The sequence below is a fragment of the Hyla sarda genome, chromosome 2, assembly GCF_029499605.1.
Source record: "Hyla sarda isolate aHylSar1 chromosome 2, aHylSar1.hap1, whole genome shotgun sequence".
Taxonomy (NCBI): domain Eukaryota; kingdom Metazoa; phylum Chordata; class Amphibia; order Anura; family Hylidae; genus Hyla; species Hyla sarda.
Genome location: NC_079190.1, coordinates 180,946,566 through 180,962,118, shown reverse-complemented (window position 1 = coordinate 180,962,118; position 15,553 = coordinate 180,946,566). Strand labels below are relative to the sequence as shown.

General features: G+C 50.6%; 1 non-coding gene across 1 annotated transcript; it reads right to left on the bottom strand.

Annotated features, from left to right (window-relative positions):
* Nucleotides 1-3,634: 3,634 nt before the first annotated feature.
* Nucleotides 3,635-3,706, bottom strand: TRNAC-GCA (transfer RNA cysteine (anticodon GCA)). The gene has a single exon. It is a non-coding gene; the product is annotated as a tRNA-Cys (tRNA).
* Nucleotides 3,707-15,553: the final 11,847 nt, after the last annotated feature.

Here is a 15,553-nt window from a genome sequence, read left to right as displayed (position 1 = left end):
GAGCTTCAGCCCCACAACATGTGGCTTGTTTGTACCTCAACGTTGCCTCCAGCCCTTCACACCAACTACCACCACTGCCTCCAGCCCTTCAGCCCACCACCCAGGGCCACTCACTTCCACACCAACAACCTTCTTCCTATGGCGCCTCCCCCCCACCACCACCACTACATATGTAGGATATGGTTAAGTCGTAAAGCAAAAAAATGTGTGTTAGGGGGCACTCGGATTTGAGCCAAGGACCTCTTGATCTGCAGTCAAATGCTCTACCACTGAGCTATACCCCCGCAACACATGGCTTGCCAGGGTAACCGCACAGAGGGGGGATTCGAAGCTAAGTCCGAACTAGCTCTCGGCTTGCCTGTACTATCCCAGTCAAATGTATATGAACCGGTGGGGAAAAAAATGATTTTGTCAAAACAGGCCAAGACCACAGTCATCCTTGCTAGTTTCCATGAAGCTCTCATGGTCTAATGGTTAGAGCTGCTGCCTTGGAGCAGAGAGGTTGTGAGTTCAAGTCCTGTGAACACCCTGAAGCTCGTTTGGAGAAATTGTGGCAGCATAGTGTGGAAGCGGAGGAGTGTGTGTGTGTGTGTGTGTGTGTGTGTGTGTGTGTGTGTGTGAAGTGGTTGATGGTCGGGCACCCATAAGGTGTTGGAGAAGGAGCTCTGGTGTGGATGGCTGTGGTAGCTGGTATGTGAGTGTGGGTGGGAAGATTCCATAGGAAGAAGGTTGTTGGTGTGGAAGTGAGTGGTCCCGGTTCCTGGGTGGTAGTTGGTGTGAAGGGCTGGTGGCAATGGTGGTAGCTGGTGTGGAGGCAGTGGTGGTAGTTGGTGTGAAGGGCTGGAGGCAATGGTGGATTGCAGAGGAGGTTTTCTTGATATAAAAAAAAAAAAAAAAAGGCAAATAAAATCCCCCATCTTTTTATTTTCAACATCCCACATGCTTCTTGACATCGACCTCGCCTCAGTCCATCCATGCACCGATATCTTCCAATCCACCAGACATCCCAGGTTCTCATGATCCATCTCTTTTAACAGCTGCCATCTTCAGGGTCTTGACAGGATTCGAACTCACAACCTCTTCGCTCCAAGGCGGCTGCTCTAACCACTATGCCGTGGGAGCTGCTTGTCAGGCATATGCGGCGACCAAGGTCTTGGCCTGTTTTGGCACACAGAGCAACTGCACAGAGGAAAGGGGGGGGGGGGACTCCAACCTAAGGTGGAGCTAGCTCTCAACTGGCTATGGGAAGCCCGTTGGCTTCCTGGCTATGGTTGGGAAGATTCCATAGGAAGAAGGTTGTTGGTGTGGAAGTGAGTGGTCCCGGTTCCTGGGTGGTAGTTGGTGTGAAGGGCTGGTGGCAATGGTGGTAGCTGGTGTGGAGGCAGTGGTGGTAGTTGGTGTGAAGGGCTGGAGGCAATGGTGGATTGCAGAGGAGGTTTTCGTGATATAAAAAAAAGGCAAATAAAATCCCCCATCTTTTTATTTTCAACATCCCACATGCTTCGACAGACACAACACCACTTTTGGCAGATCCCCAACCTAGAATCCTCCATTCCAGGCAGTGGACCACCTTCCACGATGCCCCACAACTACACCTTCCTCCGCAACGCCCTCTAACCACTTACTTACCTCGACAACTGCTCTCCTTGACATCCTCCTCGCCTCAGTCCATCCAGCGACATGCTCCAGGGTCTTCAGGGACATTGCTCTCCATTCCGCTCTTCCTGACATCCACCTCGCCTCAGTCCATCCATGCACCGATATCTTCCAATCCCATGAGTGGTGGTGGTGTGGGTGGGAAGGTTCCATAGGAAGAAGGTTGTTGGTGTGGAAGTGAGTGGTCCCGGTAATTGGTGTGAAGGGCTGGTGGCAGTGGTGGTAGTTGGTGTGGAGGCAGTAGTGGTAGTTGGTGTGAAGGGCTGGAGGCAATGGTGGATTGCAGAGGAGGTTTTCTTGATATAAAAAAAAAAAAAGGCAAATAAAATCCCCCATCTTTTTATTTTCAACATCCCACATGCTTCGACAGACACAACACCACTTTTGGCAGATCCCCAACCTAGAATCCTCCATTCCAGGCAGTGGACCACCTTCCACGATGCCCCACAACTACACCTTCCTCCGCAACGCCCTCTAACCACTTACTTACCTCGACAACTGCTCTCCTTGACATCCTCCTCGCCTCAGTCCATCCAGCGACATGCTCCAGGGTCTTCAGGGACATTGCTCTCCATTCCGCTCTTCCTGACATCCACCTCGCCTCAGTCCATCCATGCACCGATATCTTCCAATCCCATGAGTGGTGGTGGTGTGGGTGGGAAGGTTCCATAGGAAGAAGGTTGTTGGTGTGGAAGTGAGTGGTCCCGGTAATTGGTGTGAAGGGCTGGTGGCAGTGGTGGTAGTTGGTGTGGAGGCAGTAGTGGTAGTTGGTGTGAAGGGTTGGAGGCAATGGTGGATTGCAGAGGAGGTTTTCTTGATAAAAAAAAAAAAAACAAAACAAAAAAAAGGCAAATAAAATCCCCCATCTTTTTATTTTCAACATCCCACATGCTTCGACAGACACAACACCACTTTTGGCAGATCCCCAACCTAGACTCCTCCATTCCAGGCAGTGGACCACCTTCCACGATGCCCCACAACTACACCTTCCTCCGCAACGCCCTCTAACCACTCACCTCGACAACTGCTCTCCTTGACGTCCTCCTCGCCTCAGTCCACCTTCCACGATGCCCCACAACTACACCTTCCTCCACAACTGCTCTCCTTGACATCCTCCTCGCCTCAGTCCACCTTCCACAATGCCCCACAACTACACCTTCCTCCAACCACTTACCTCGACAACTGCTCTCCTTGACATCCACCTCGCCTCAGTCCATCCATGCACCGATATCTTCCAATCCACCAGACATCCCAGGTTCTCACGATCCATCTCTTTTAACAGCTGCCATCTTCAGGGTCTTGACAGGATTCGAACTCACAACCTCTTCGCTCCAAGGTGGCTGCTCTAACCACTATGCCGTGGGAGCTGCTTGTCTGGCATATGCGGCGACCAAGGTCTTGGCCTGTTTTGGCACACAGAGCAACTGCACAGAGGAAAGGGGGGGGGGGGGGACTCCAACCTAAGGTGGAGCTAGCTCTCAACTGGCTATGTCAAGATCTCTGAATGCTAAGTGGTTAGCCTTGCCACCTTACAGTGTGAAGGTGGTGGGTTCAATCTATAAATGTAACTTAGATGTAAGTTTTGTCAAACCACAAAAAGATCAAAGAGTTACATTCGTAGATCTTAAAGGGATACTCGTGTGTCAATTTTTTTTTTTTAAATTAACTGGTGCCAAAAAGTTAGACAGATTAGTAAATGACTTGTATTTAAAGCTCTTTACTCTTATCAGCTGCTTTATACTACAGAGGAAGTTGTATGGTTCTTTTCTGTCTGACCACAATGCCCCACCAAGAAAAAATTGTGCATTAGCGGGCATTTGTATTTGAACCAAGGACCTCTTGAACCTCTGCGCTCCAGGGTGGCTGCTCATCAACTGGATGAGGCGACCAAAATCTTGCAGTGTAAAGCTAGTGGGGGTCTGCTATAAACAACATATGTAGGATGTGGTTAAGCTGTAAAAAAAAGCATGCATGTGTTAGGGGGCACTCGGATTTGAACCAAGGACCTCTTGATCTGCAGTCAAATGCTCTACCACTGAGCTATACCCCCGCAACATGCAGCTCATCTGTACCTCAACATTTTTAATTTTCTGCAATAAACTACATATGTGGGATACGGTTAAGCTTGTAAAGAAAAAAAATGTGTGTTACGGGCACTCGGACCTCTTTACATGCAGTCAAATGCTCTACCACTGAGCTTCAGCCCCACAACATGTGGCTTGTTTGTACCTCAACGTTGCCTCCAGCCCTTCACACCAACTACCACCACTGCCTCCAGCCCTTCAGCCCACCACCCAGGGCCACTCACTTCCACACCAACAACCTTCTTCCTATGGCGCCTCCCCCCCACCACCACCACTACATATGTAGGATATGGTTAAGTCGTAAAGCAAAAAAATGTGTGTTAGGGGGCACTCGGATTTGAGCCAAGGACCTCTTGATCTGCAGTCAAATGCTCTACCACTGAGCTATACCCCCGCAACACATGGCTTGCCAGGGTAACCGCACAGAGGGGGGATTCGAAGCTAAGTCCGAACTAGCTCTCGGCTTGCCTGTACTATCCCAGTCAAATGTATATGAACCGGTGGGGAAAAAAATGATTTTGTCAAAACAGGCCAAGACCACAGTCATCCTTGCTAGTTTCCATGAAGCTCTCATGGTCTAGTGGTTAGAGCTGCTGCCTTGGAGCAGAGAGGTTGTGAGTTCAAGTCCTGTGAACACCCTGAAGCTCGTTTGGAGAAATTGTGGCAGCATAGTGTGGAAGCGGAGGAGTGTGTGTGTGTGTGTGTGTGTGTGTGAAGTGGTTGATGGTCGGGCACCCATAAGGTGTTGGAGAAGGAGCTCTGGTGTGGATGGCTGTGGTAGCTGGTATGTGAGTGTGGGTGGGAAGATTCCATAGGAAGAAGGTTGTTGGTGTGGAAGTGAGTGGTCCCGGTTCCTGGGTGGTAGTTGGTGTGAAGGGCTGGTGGCAATGGTGGTAGCTGGTGTGGAGGCAGTGGTGGTAGTTGGTGTGAAGGGCTGGAGGCAATGGTGGATTGCAGAGGAGGTTTTCGTGATATAAAAAAAAGGCAAATAAAATCCCCCATCTTTTTATTTTCAACATCCCACATGCTTCGACAGACACAACACCACTTTTGGCAGATCCCCAACCTAGAATCCTCCATTCCAGGCAGTGGACCACCTTCCACGATGCCCCACAACTACACCTTCCTCCGCAACGCCCTCTAACCACTTACTTACCTCGACAACTGCTCTCCTTGACATCCTCCTCGCCTCAGTCCATCCAGCGACATGCTCCAGGGTCTTCAGGGACATTGCTCTCCATTCCGCTCTTCCTGACATCCACCTCGCCTCAGTCCATCCATGCACCGATATCTTCCAATCCCATGAGTGGTGGTGGTGTGGGTGGGAAGGTTCCATAGGAAGAAGGTTGTTGGTGTGGAAGTGAGTGGTCCCGGTAATTGGTGTGAAGGGCTGGTGGCAGTGGTGGTAGTTGGTGTGGAGGCAGTAGTGGTAGTTGGTGTGAAGGGCTGGAGGCAATGGTGGATTGCAGAGGAGGTTTTCTTGATATAAAAAAAAAAAAAAAAAAAAAAGGCAAATAAAATCCCCCATCTTTTTATTTTCAACATCCCACATGCTTCGACAGACACAACACCACTTTTGGCAGATCCCCAACCTAGAATCCTCCATTCCAGGCAGTGGACCACCTTCCACGATGCCCCACAACTACACCTTCCTCCGCAACGCCCTCTAACCACTTACTTACCTCGACAACTGCTCTCCTTGACATCCTCCTCGCCTCAGTCCATCCAGCGACATGCTCCAGGGTCTTCAGGGACATTGCTCTCCATTCCGCTCTTCCTGACATCCACCTCGCCTCAGTCCATCCATGCACCGATATCTTCCAATCCCATGAGTGGTGGTGGTGTGGGTGGGAAGGTTCCATAGGAAGAAGGTTGTTGGTGTGGAAGTGAGTGGTCCCGGTAATTGGTGTGAAGGGCTGGTGGCAGTGGTGGTAGTTGGTGTGGAGGCAGTAGTGGTAGTTGGTGTGAAGGGTTGGAGGCAATGGTGGATTGCAGAGGAGGTTTTCTTGATAAAAAAAAAAAACAAAACAAAAAAAAGGCAAATAAAATCCCCCATCTTTTTATTTTCAACATCCCACATGCTTCGACAGACACAACACCACTTTTGGCAGATCCCCAACCTAGAATCCTCCATTCCAGGCAGTGGACCACCTTCCACGATGCCCCACAACTACACCTTCCTCCGCAACGCCCTCTAACCACTCACCTCGACAACTGCTCTCCTTGACGTCCTCCTCGCCTCAGTCCACCTTCCACGATGCCCCACAACTACACCTTCCTCCAACCACTTACCTCGACAACTGCTCTCCTTGACATCCTCCTCGCCTCAGTCCACCTTCCACAATGCCCCACAACTACACCTTCCTCCAACCACTTACCTCGACAACTGCTCTCCTTGACATCCACCTCGCCTCAGTCCATCCATGCACCAATATCTTCCAATCCACCAGACATCCCAGGTTCTCACGATCCATCTCTTTTAACAGCTGCCATCTTCAGGGTCTTGACAGGATTCGAACTCACAACCTCTTCGCTCCAAGGTGGCTGCTCTAACCACTATGCCGTGGGAGCTGCTTGTCAGGCATATGCGGCGACCATGGTCTTGGCCTGTTTTGGCACACAGAGCAACTGCACAGAGGAAAAAAAAGCATGCATGTGTTAGGGGGCACTCGGATTTGTACCAAGGACCTCTTGATCTGCAGTCAAATGCTCTACCACTGAGCTATACCCCCGCAACATGCAGCTCATCTGTACCTCAACATTTTTAATTTTCTGCAATAAACTACATATGTGGGATACGGTTAAGCTTGTAAAGAAAAAAAATGTGTGTTACGGGCACTCGGACCTCTTTACATGCAGTCAAATGCTCTACCACTGAGCTTCAGCCCCACAACATGTGGCTTGTTTGTACCTCAACGTTGCCTCCAGCCCTTCACACCAACTACCACCACTGCCTCCAGCCCTTCAGCCCACCACCCAGGGCCACTCACTTCCACACCAACAACCTTCTTCCTATGGCGCCTCCCCCCCACCACCACCACTACATATGTAGGATATGGTTAAGTCGTAAAGCAAAAAAATGTGTGTTAGGGGGCACTCGGATTTGAGCCAAGGACCTCTTGATCTGCAGTCAAATGCTCTACCACTGAGCTATACCCCCGCAACACATGGCTTGCCAGGGTAACCGCACAGAGGGGGGATTCGAAGCTAAGTCCGAACTAGCTCTCGGCTTGCCTGTACTATCCCAGTCAAATGTATATGAACCGGTGGGGAAAAAAATGATTTTGTCAAAACAGGCCAAGACCACAGTCATCCTTGCTAGTTTCCATGAAGCTCTCATGGTCTAGTGGTTAGAGCTGCTGCCTTGGAGCAGAGAGGTTGTGAGTTCAAGTCCTGTGAACACCCTGAAGCTCGTTTGGAGAAATTGTGGCAGCATAGTGTGGAAGCGGAGGAGTGTGTGTGTGTGTGTGTGTGTGTGTGTGTGTGTGTGAAGTGGTTGATGGTCGGGCACCCATAAGGTGTTGGAGAAGGAGCTCTGGTGTGGATGGCTGTGGTAGCTGGTATGTGAGTGTGGGTGGGAAGATTCCATAGGAAGAAGGTTGTTGGTGTGGAAGTGAGTGGTCCCGGTTCCTGGGTGGTAGTTGGTGTGAAGGGCTGGTGGCAATGGTGGTAGCTGGTGTGGAGGCAGTGGTGGTAGTTGGTGTGAAGGGCTGGAGGCAATGGTGGATTGCAGAGGAGGTTTTCTTGATATAAAAAAAAAGGCAAATAAAATCCCCCATCTTTTTATTTTCAACATCCCACATGCTTCTTGACATCGACCTCGCCTCAGTCCATCCATGCACCGATATCTTCCAATCCACCAGACATCCCAGGTTCTCACGATCCATCTCTTTTAACAGCTGCCATCTTCAGGGTCTTGACAGGATTCGAACTCACAACCTCTTCGCTCCAAGGCGGCTGCTCTAACCACTATGCCGTGGGAGCTGCTTGTCAGGCATATGCGGCGACCAAGGTCTTGGCCTGTTTTGGCACACAGAGCAACTGCACAGAGGAAAGGGGGGGGGGGACTCCAACCTAAGGTGGAGCTAGCTCTCAACTGGCTATGGGAAGCCCGTTGGCTTCCTGGCTATGGTTGGGAAGATTCCATAGGAAGAAGGTTGTTGGTGTGGAAGTGAGTGGTCCCGGTTCCTGGGTGGTAGTTGGTGTGAAGGGCTGGTGGCAATGGTGGTAGCTGGTGTGGAGGCAGTGGTGGTAGTTGGTGTGAAGGGCTGGAGGCAATGGTGGATTGCAGAGGAGGTTTTCGTGATATAAAAAAAAGGCAAATAAAATCCCCCATCTTTTTATTTTCAACATCCCACATGCTTCGACAGACACAACACCACTTTTGGCAGATCCCCAACCTAGAATCCTCCATTCCAGGCAGTGGACCACCTTCCACGATGCCCCACAACTACACCTTCCTCCGCAACGCCCTCTAACCACTTACTTACCTCGACAACTGCTCTCCTTGACATCCTCCTCGCCTCAGTCCATCCAGCGACATGCTCCAGGGTCTTCAGGGACATTGCTCTCCATTCCGCTCTTCCTGACATCCACCTCGCCTCAGTCCATCCATGCACCGATATCTTCCAATCCCATGAGTGGTGGTGGTGTGGGTGGGAAGGTTCCATAGGAAGAAGGTTGTTGGTGTGGAAGTGAGTGGTCCCGGTAATTGGTGTGAAGGGCTGGTGGCAGTGGTGGTAGTTGGTGTGGAGGCAGTAGTGGTAGTTGGTGTGAAGGGCTGGAGGCAATGGTGGATTGCAGAGGAGGTTTTCTTGATATAAAAAAAAAAAAAAAAAAAAAAAAGGCAAATAAAATCCCCCATCTTTTTATTTTCAACATCCCACATGCTTCGACAGACACAACACCACTTTTGGCAGATCCCCAACCTAGAATCCTCCATTCCAGGCAGTGGACCACCTTCCACGATGCCCCACAACTACACCTTCCTCCGCAACACCCTCTAACCACTTACTTACCTCGACAACTGCTCTCCTTGACATCCTCCTCGCCTCAGTCCATCCAGCGACATGCTCCAGGGTCTTCAGGGACATTGCTCTCCATTCCGCTCTTCCTGACATCCACCTCGCCTCAGTCCATCCATGCACCGATATCTTCCAATCCCATGAGTGGTGGTGGTGTGGGTGGGAAGGTTCCATAGGAAGAAGGTTGTTGGTGTGGAAGTGAGTGGTCCCGGTAATTGGTGTGAAGGGCTGGTGGCAGTGGTGGTAGTTGGTGTGGAGGCAGTAGTGGTAGTTGGTGTGAAGGGTTGGAGGCAATGGTGGATTGCAGAGGAGGTTTTCTTGATAAAAAAAAAAAACAAAACAAAAAAAAGGCAAATAAAATCCCCCATCTTTTTATTTTCAACATCCCACATGCTTCGACAGACACAACACCACTTTTGGCAGATCCCCAACCTAGAATCCTCCATTCCAGGCAGTGGACCACCTTCCACGATGCCCCACAACTACACCTTCCTCCGCAACGCCCTCTAACCACTCACCTCGACAACTGCTCTCCTTGACGTCCTCCTCGCCTCAGTCCACCTTCCACGATGCCCCACAACTACACCTTCCTCCAACCACTTACCTCGACAACTGCTCTCCTTGACATCCTCCTCGCCTCAGTCCACCTTCCACAATGCCCCACAACTACACCTTCCTCCAACCACTTACCTCGACAACTGCTCTCCTTGACATCCACCTCGCCTCAGTCCATCCATGCACCAATATCTTCCAATCCACCAGACATCCCAGGTTCTCACGATCCATCTCTTTTAACAGCTGCCATCTTCAGGGTCTTGACAGGATTCGAACTCACAACCTCTTCGCTCCAAGGTGGCTGCTCTAACCACTATGCCGTGGGAGCTGCTTGTCAGGCATATGCGGCGACCATGGTCTTGGCCTGTTTTGGCACACAGAGCAACTGCACAGAGGAAAAAAAAGCATGCATGTGTTAGGGGGCACTCGGATTTGTACCAAGGACCTCTTGATCTGCAGTCAAATGCTCTACCACTGAGCTATACCCCCGCAACATGCAGCTCATCTGTACCTCAACATTTTTAATTTTCTGCAATAAACTACATATGTGGGATACGGTTAAGCTTGTAAAGAAAAAAAATGTGTGTTACGGGCACTCGGACCTCTTTACATGCAGTCAAATGCTCTACCACTGAGCTTCAGCCCCACAACATGTGGCTTGTTTGTACCTCAACGTTGCCTCCAGCCCTTCACACCAACTACCACCACTGCCTCCAGCCCTTCAGCCCACCACCCAGGGCCACTCACTTCCACACCAACAACCTTCTTCCTATGGCGCCTCCCCCCCACCACCACCACTACATATGTAGGATATGGTTAAGTCGTAAAGCAAAAAAATGTGTGTTAGGGGGCACTCGGATTTGAGCCAAGGACCTCTTGATCTGCAGTCAAATGCTCTACCACTGAGCTATACCCCCGCAACACATGGCTTGCCAGGGTAACCGCACAGAGGGGGGATTCGAAGCTAAGTCCGAACTAGCTCTCGGCTTGCCTGTACTATCCCAGTCAAATGTATATGAACCGGTGGGGAAAAAAATGATTTTGTCAAAACAGGCCAAGACCACAGTCATCCTTGCTAGTTTCCATGAAGCTCTCATGGTCTAGTGGTTAGAGCTGCTGCCTTGGAGCAGAGAGGTTGTGAGTTCAAGTCCTGTGAACACCCTGAAGCTCGTTTGGAGAAATTGTGGCAGCATAGTGTGGAAGCGGAGGAGTGTGTGTGTGTGTGTGTGTGTGTGTGTGTGTGTGTGTGTGAAGTGGTTGATGGTCGGGCACCCATAAGGTGTTGGAGAAGGAGCTCTGGTGTGGATGGCTGTGGTAGCTGGTATGTGAGTGTGGGTGGGAAGATTCCATAGGAAGAAGGTTGTTGGTGTGGAAGTGAGTGGTCCCGGTTCCTGGGTGGTAGTTGGTGTGAAGGGCTGGTGGCAATGGTGGTAGCTGGTGTGGAGGCAGTGGTGGTAGTTGGTGTGAAGGGCTGGAGGCAATGGTGGATTGCAGAGGAGGTTTTCGTGATATAAAAAAAAGGCAAATAAAATCCCCCATCTTTTTATTTTCAACATCCCACATGCTTCGACAGACACAACACCACTTTTGGCAGATCCCCAACCTAGAATCCTCCATTCCAGGCAGTGGACCACCTTCCACGATGCCCCACAACTACACCTTCCTCCGCAACGCCCTCTAACCACTTACTTACCTCGACAACTGCTCTCCTTGACATCCTCCTCGCCTCAGTCCATCCAGCGACATGCTCCAGGGTCTTCAGGGACATTGCTCTCCATTCCGCTCTTCCTGACATCCACCTCGCCTCAGTCCATCCATGCACCGATATCTTCCAATCCCATGAGTGGTGGTGGTGTGGGTGGGAAGGTTCCATAGGAAGAAGGTTGTTGGTGTGGAAGTGAGTGGTCCCGGTAATTGGTGTGAAGGGCTGGTGGCAGTGGTGGTAGTTGGTGTGGAGGCAGTAGTGGTAGTTGGTGTGAAGGGCTGGAGGCAATGGTGGATTGCAGAGGAGGTTTTCTTGATATAAAAAAAAAAAAAAAAAAAAAAGGCAAATAAAATCCCCCATCTTTTTATTTTCAACATCCCACATGCTTCGACAGACACAACACCACTTTTGGCAGATCCCCAACCTAGAATCCTCCATTCCAGGCAGTGGACCACCTTCCACGATGCCCCACAACTACACCTTCCTCCGCAACGCCCTCTAACCACTTACTTACCTCGACAACTGCTCTCCTTGACATCCTCCTCGCCTCAGTCCATCCAGCGACATGCTCCAGGGTCTTCAGGGACATTGCTCTCCATTCCGCTCTTCCTGACATCCACCTCGCCTCAGTCCATCCATGCACCGATATCTTCCAATCCCATGAGTGGTGGTGGTGTGGGTGGGAAGGTTCCATAGGAAGAAGGTTGTTGGTGTGGAAGTGAGTGGTCCCGGTAATTGGTGTGAAGGGCTGGTGGCAGTGGTGGTAGTTGGTGTGGAGGCAGTAGTGGTAGTTGGTGTGAAGGGTTGGAGGCAATGGTGGATTGCAGAGGAGGTTTTCTTGATAAAAAAAAAAAAAAAAACAAAAAAAAGGCAAATAAAATCCCCCATCTTTTTATTTTCAACATCCCACATGCTTCGACAGACACAACACCACTTTTGGCAGATCCCCAACCTAGAATCCTCCATTCCAGGCAGTGGACCACCTTCCACGATGCCCCACAACTACACCTTCCTCCGCAACGCCCTCTAACCACTCACCTCGACAACTGCTCTCCTTGACGTCCTCCTCGCCTCAGTCCACCTTCCACGATGCCCCACAACTACACCTTCCTCCAACCACTTACCTCGACAACTGCTCTCCTTGACATCCTCCTCGCCTCAGTCCACCTTCCACAATGCCCCACAACTACACCTTCCTCCAACCACTTACCTCGACAACTGCTCTCCTTGACATCCACCTCGCCTCAGTCCATCCATGCACCAATATCTTCCAATCCACCAGACATCCCAGGTTCTCACGATCCATCTCTTTTAACAGCTGCCATCTTCAGGGTCTTGACAGGATTCGAACTCACAACCTCTTCGCTCCAAGGTGGCTGCTCTAACCACTATGCCGTGGGAGCTGCTTGTCAGGCATATGCGGCGACCATGGTCTTGGCCTGTTTTGGCACACAGAGCAACTGCACAGAGGAAAAAAAAGCATGCATGTGTTAGGGGGCACTCGGATTTGTACCAAGGACCTCTTGATCTGCAGTCAAATGCTCTACCACTGAGCTATACCCCCGCAACATGCAGCTCATCTGTACCTCAACATTTTTAATTTTCTGCAATAAACTACATATGTGGGATACGGTTAAGCTTGTAAAGAAAAAAAATGTGTGTTACGGGCACTCGGACCTCTTTACATGCAGTCAAATGCTCTACCACTGAGCTTCAGCCCCACAACATGTGGCTTGTTTGTACCTCAACGTTGCCTCCAGCCCTTCACACCAACTACCACCACTGCCTCCAGCCCTTCAGCCCACCACCCAGGGCCACTCACTTCCACACCAACAACCTTCTTCCTATGGCGCCTCCCCCCCACCACCACCACTACATATGTAGGATATGGTTAAGTCGTAAAGCAAAAAAATGTGTGTTAGGGGGCACTCGGATTTGAGCCAAGGACCTCTTGATCTGCAGTCAAATGCTCTACCACTGAGCTATACCCCCGCAACACATGGCTTGCCAGGGTAACCGCACAGAGGGGGGATTCGAAGCTAAGTCCGAACTAGCTCTCGGCTTGCCTGTACTATCCCAGTCAAATGTATATGAACCGGTGGGGAAAAAAATGATTTTGTCAAAACAGGCCAAGACCACAGTCATCCTTGCTAGTTTCCATGAAGCTCTCATGGTCTAGTGGTTAGAGCTGCTGCCTTGGAGCAGAGAGGTTGTGAGTTCAAGTCCTGTGAACACCCTGAAGCTCGTTTGGAGAAATTGTGGCAGCATAGTGTGGAAGCGGAGGAGTGTGTGTGTGTGTGTGTGTGTGTGTGTGTGTGTGTGTGTGTGTGAAGTGGTTGATGGTCGGGCACCCATAAGGTGTTGGAGAAGGAGCTCTGGTGTGGATGGCTGTGGTAGCTGGTATGTGAGTGTGGGTGGGAAGATTCCATAGGAAGAAGGTTGTTGGTGTGGAAGTGAGTGGTCCCGGTTCCTGGGTGGTAGTTGGTGTGAAGGGCTGGTGGCAATGGTGGTAGCTGGTGTGGAGGCAGTGGTGGTAGTTGGTGTGAAGGGCTGGAGGCAATGGTGGATTGCAGAGGAGGTTTTCTTGATATAAAAAAAAAAAAAAAAAAGGCAAATAAAATCCCCCATCTTTTTATTTTCAACATCCCACATGCTTCTTGACATCGACCTCGCCTCAGTCCATCCATGCACCGATATCTTCCAATCCACCAGACATCCCAGGTTCTCACGATCCATCTCTTTTAACAGCTGCCATCTTCAGGGTCTTGACAGGATTCGAACTCACAACCTCTTCGCTCCAAGGCGGCTGCTCTAACCACTATGCCATGGGAGCTGCTTGTCAGGCATATGCGGCGACCAAGGTCTTGGCCTGTTTTGGCACACAGAGCAACTGCACAGAGGAAAGGGGGGGGGGGGACTCCAACCTAAGGTGGAGCTAGCTCTCAACTGGCTATGGGAAGCCCGTTGGCTTCCTGGCTATGGTTGGGAAGATTCCATAGGAAGAAGGTTGTTGGTGTGGAAGTGAGTGGTCCCGGTTCCTGGGTGGTAGTTGGTGTGAAGGGCTGGTGGCAATGGTGGTAGCTGGTGTGGAGGCAGTGGTGGTAGTTGGTGTGAAGGGCTGGAGGCAATGGTGGATTGCAGAGGAGGTTTTCGTGATATAAAAAAAAGGCAAATAAAATCCCCCATCTTTTTATTTTCAACATCCCACATGCTTCGACAGACACAACACCACTTTTGGCAGATCCCCAACCTAGAATCCTCCATTCCAGGCAGTGGACCACCTTCCACGATGCCCCACAACTACACCTTCCTCCGCAACGCCCTCTAACCACTTACTTACCTCGACAACTGCTCTCCTTGACATCCTCCTCGCCTCAGTCCATCCAGCGACATGCTCCAGGGTCTTCAGGGACATTGCTCTCCATTCCGCTCTTCCTGACATCCACCTCGCCTCAGTCCATCCATGCACCGATATCTTCCAATCCCATGAGTGGTGGTGGTGTGGGTGGGAAGGTTCCATAGGAAGAAGGTTGTTGGTGTGGAAGTGAGTGGTCCCGGTAATTGGTGTGAAGGGCTGGTGGCAGTGGTGGTAGTTGGTGTGGAGGCAGTAGTGGTAGTTGGTGTGAAGGGTTGGAGGCAATGGTGGATTGCAGAGGAGGTTTTCTTGATAAAAAAAAAAAAAACAAAACAAAAAAAAGGCAAATAAAATCCCCCATCTTTTTATTTTCAACATCCCACATGCTTCGACAGACACAACACCACTTTTGGCAGATCCCCAACCTAGACTCCTCCATTCCAGGCAGTGGACCACCTTCCACGATGCCCCACAACTACACCTTCCTCCGCAACGCCCTCTAACCACTCACCTCGACAACTGCTCTCCTTGACGTCCTCCTCGCCTCAGTCCACCTTCCACGATGCCCCACAACTACACCTTCCTCCACAACTGCTCTCCTTGACATCCTCCTCGCCTCAGTCCACCTTCCACAATGCCCCACAACTACACCTTCCTCCAACCACTTACCTCGACAACTGCTCTCCTTGACATCCACCTCGCCTCAGTCCATCCATGCACCGATATCTTCCAATCCACCAGACATCCCAGGTTCTCACGATCCATCTCTTTTAACAGCTGCCATCTTCAGGGTCTTGACAGGATTCGAACTCACAACCTCTTCGCTCCAAGGTGGCTGCTCTAACCACTATGCCGTGGGAGCTGCTTGTCTGGCATATGCGGCGACCAAGGTCTTGGCCTGTTTTGGCACACAGAGCAACTGCACAGAGGAAAGGGGGGGGGGGGGGACTCCAACCTAAGGTGGAGCTAGCTCTCAACTGGCTATGTCAAGATCTCTGAATGCTAAGTGGTTAGCCTTGCCACCTTACAGTGTGAAGGTGGTGGGTTCAATCTATAAATGTAACTTAGATGTAAGTTTTGTCAAACCACAAAAAGATCAAAGAGTTACATTCGTAGATCTTAAAGGGATACTCGTGTGTCAATTTTTTTTTTTTAAATTAACTGGTGCCAAAAA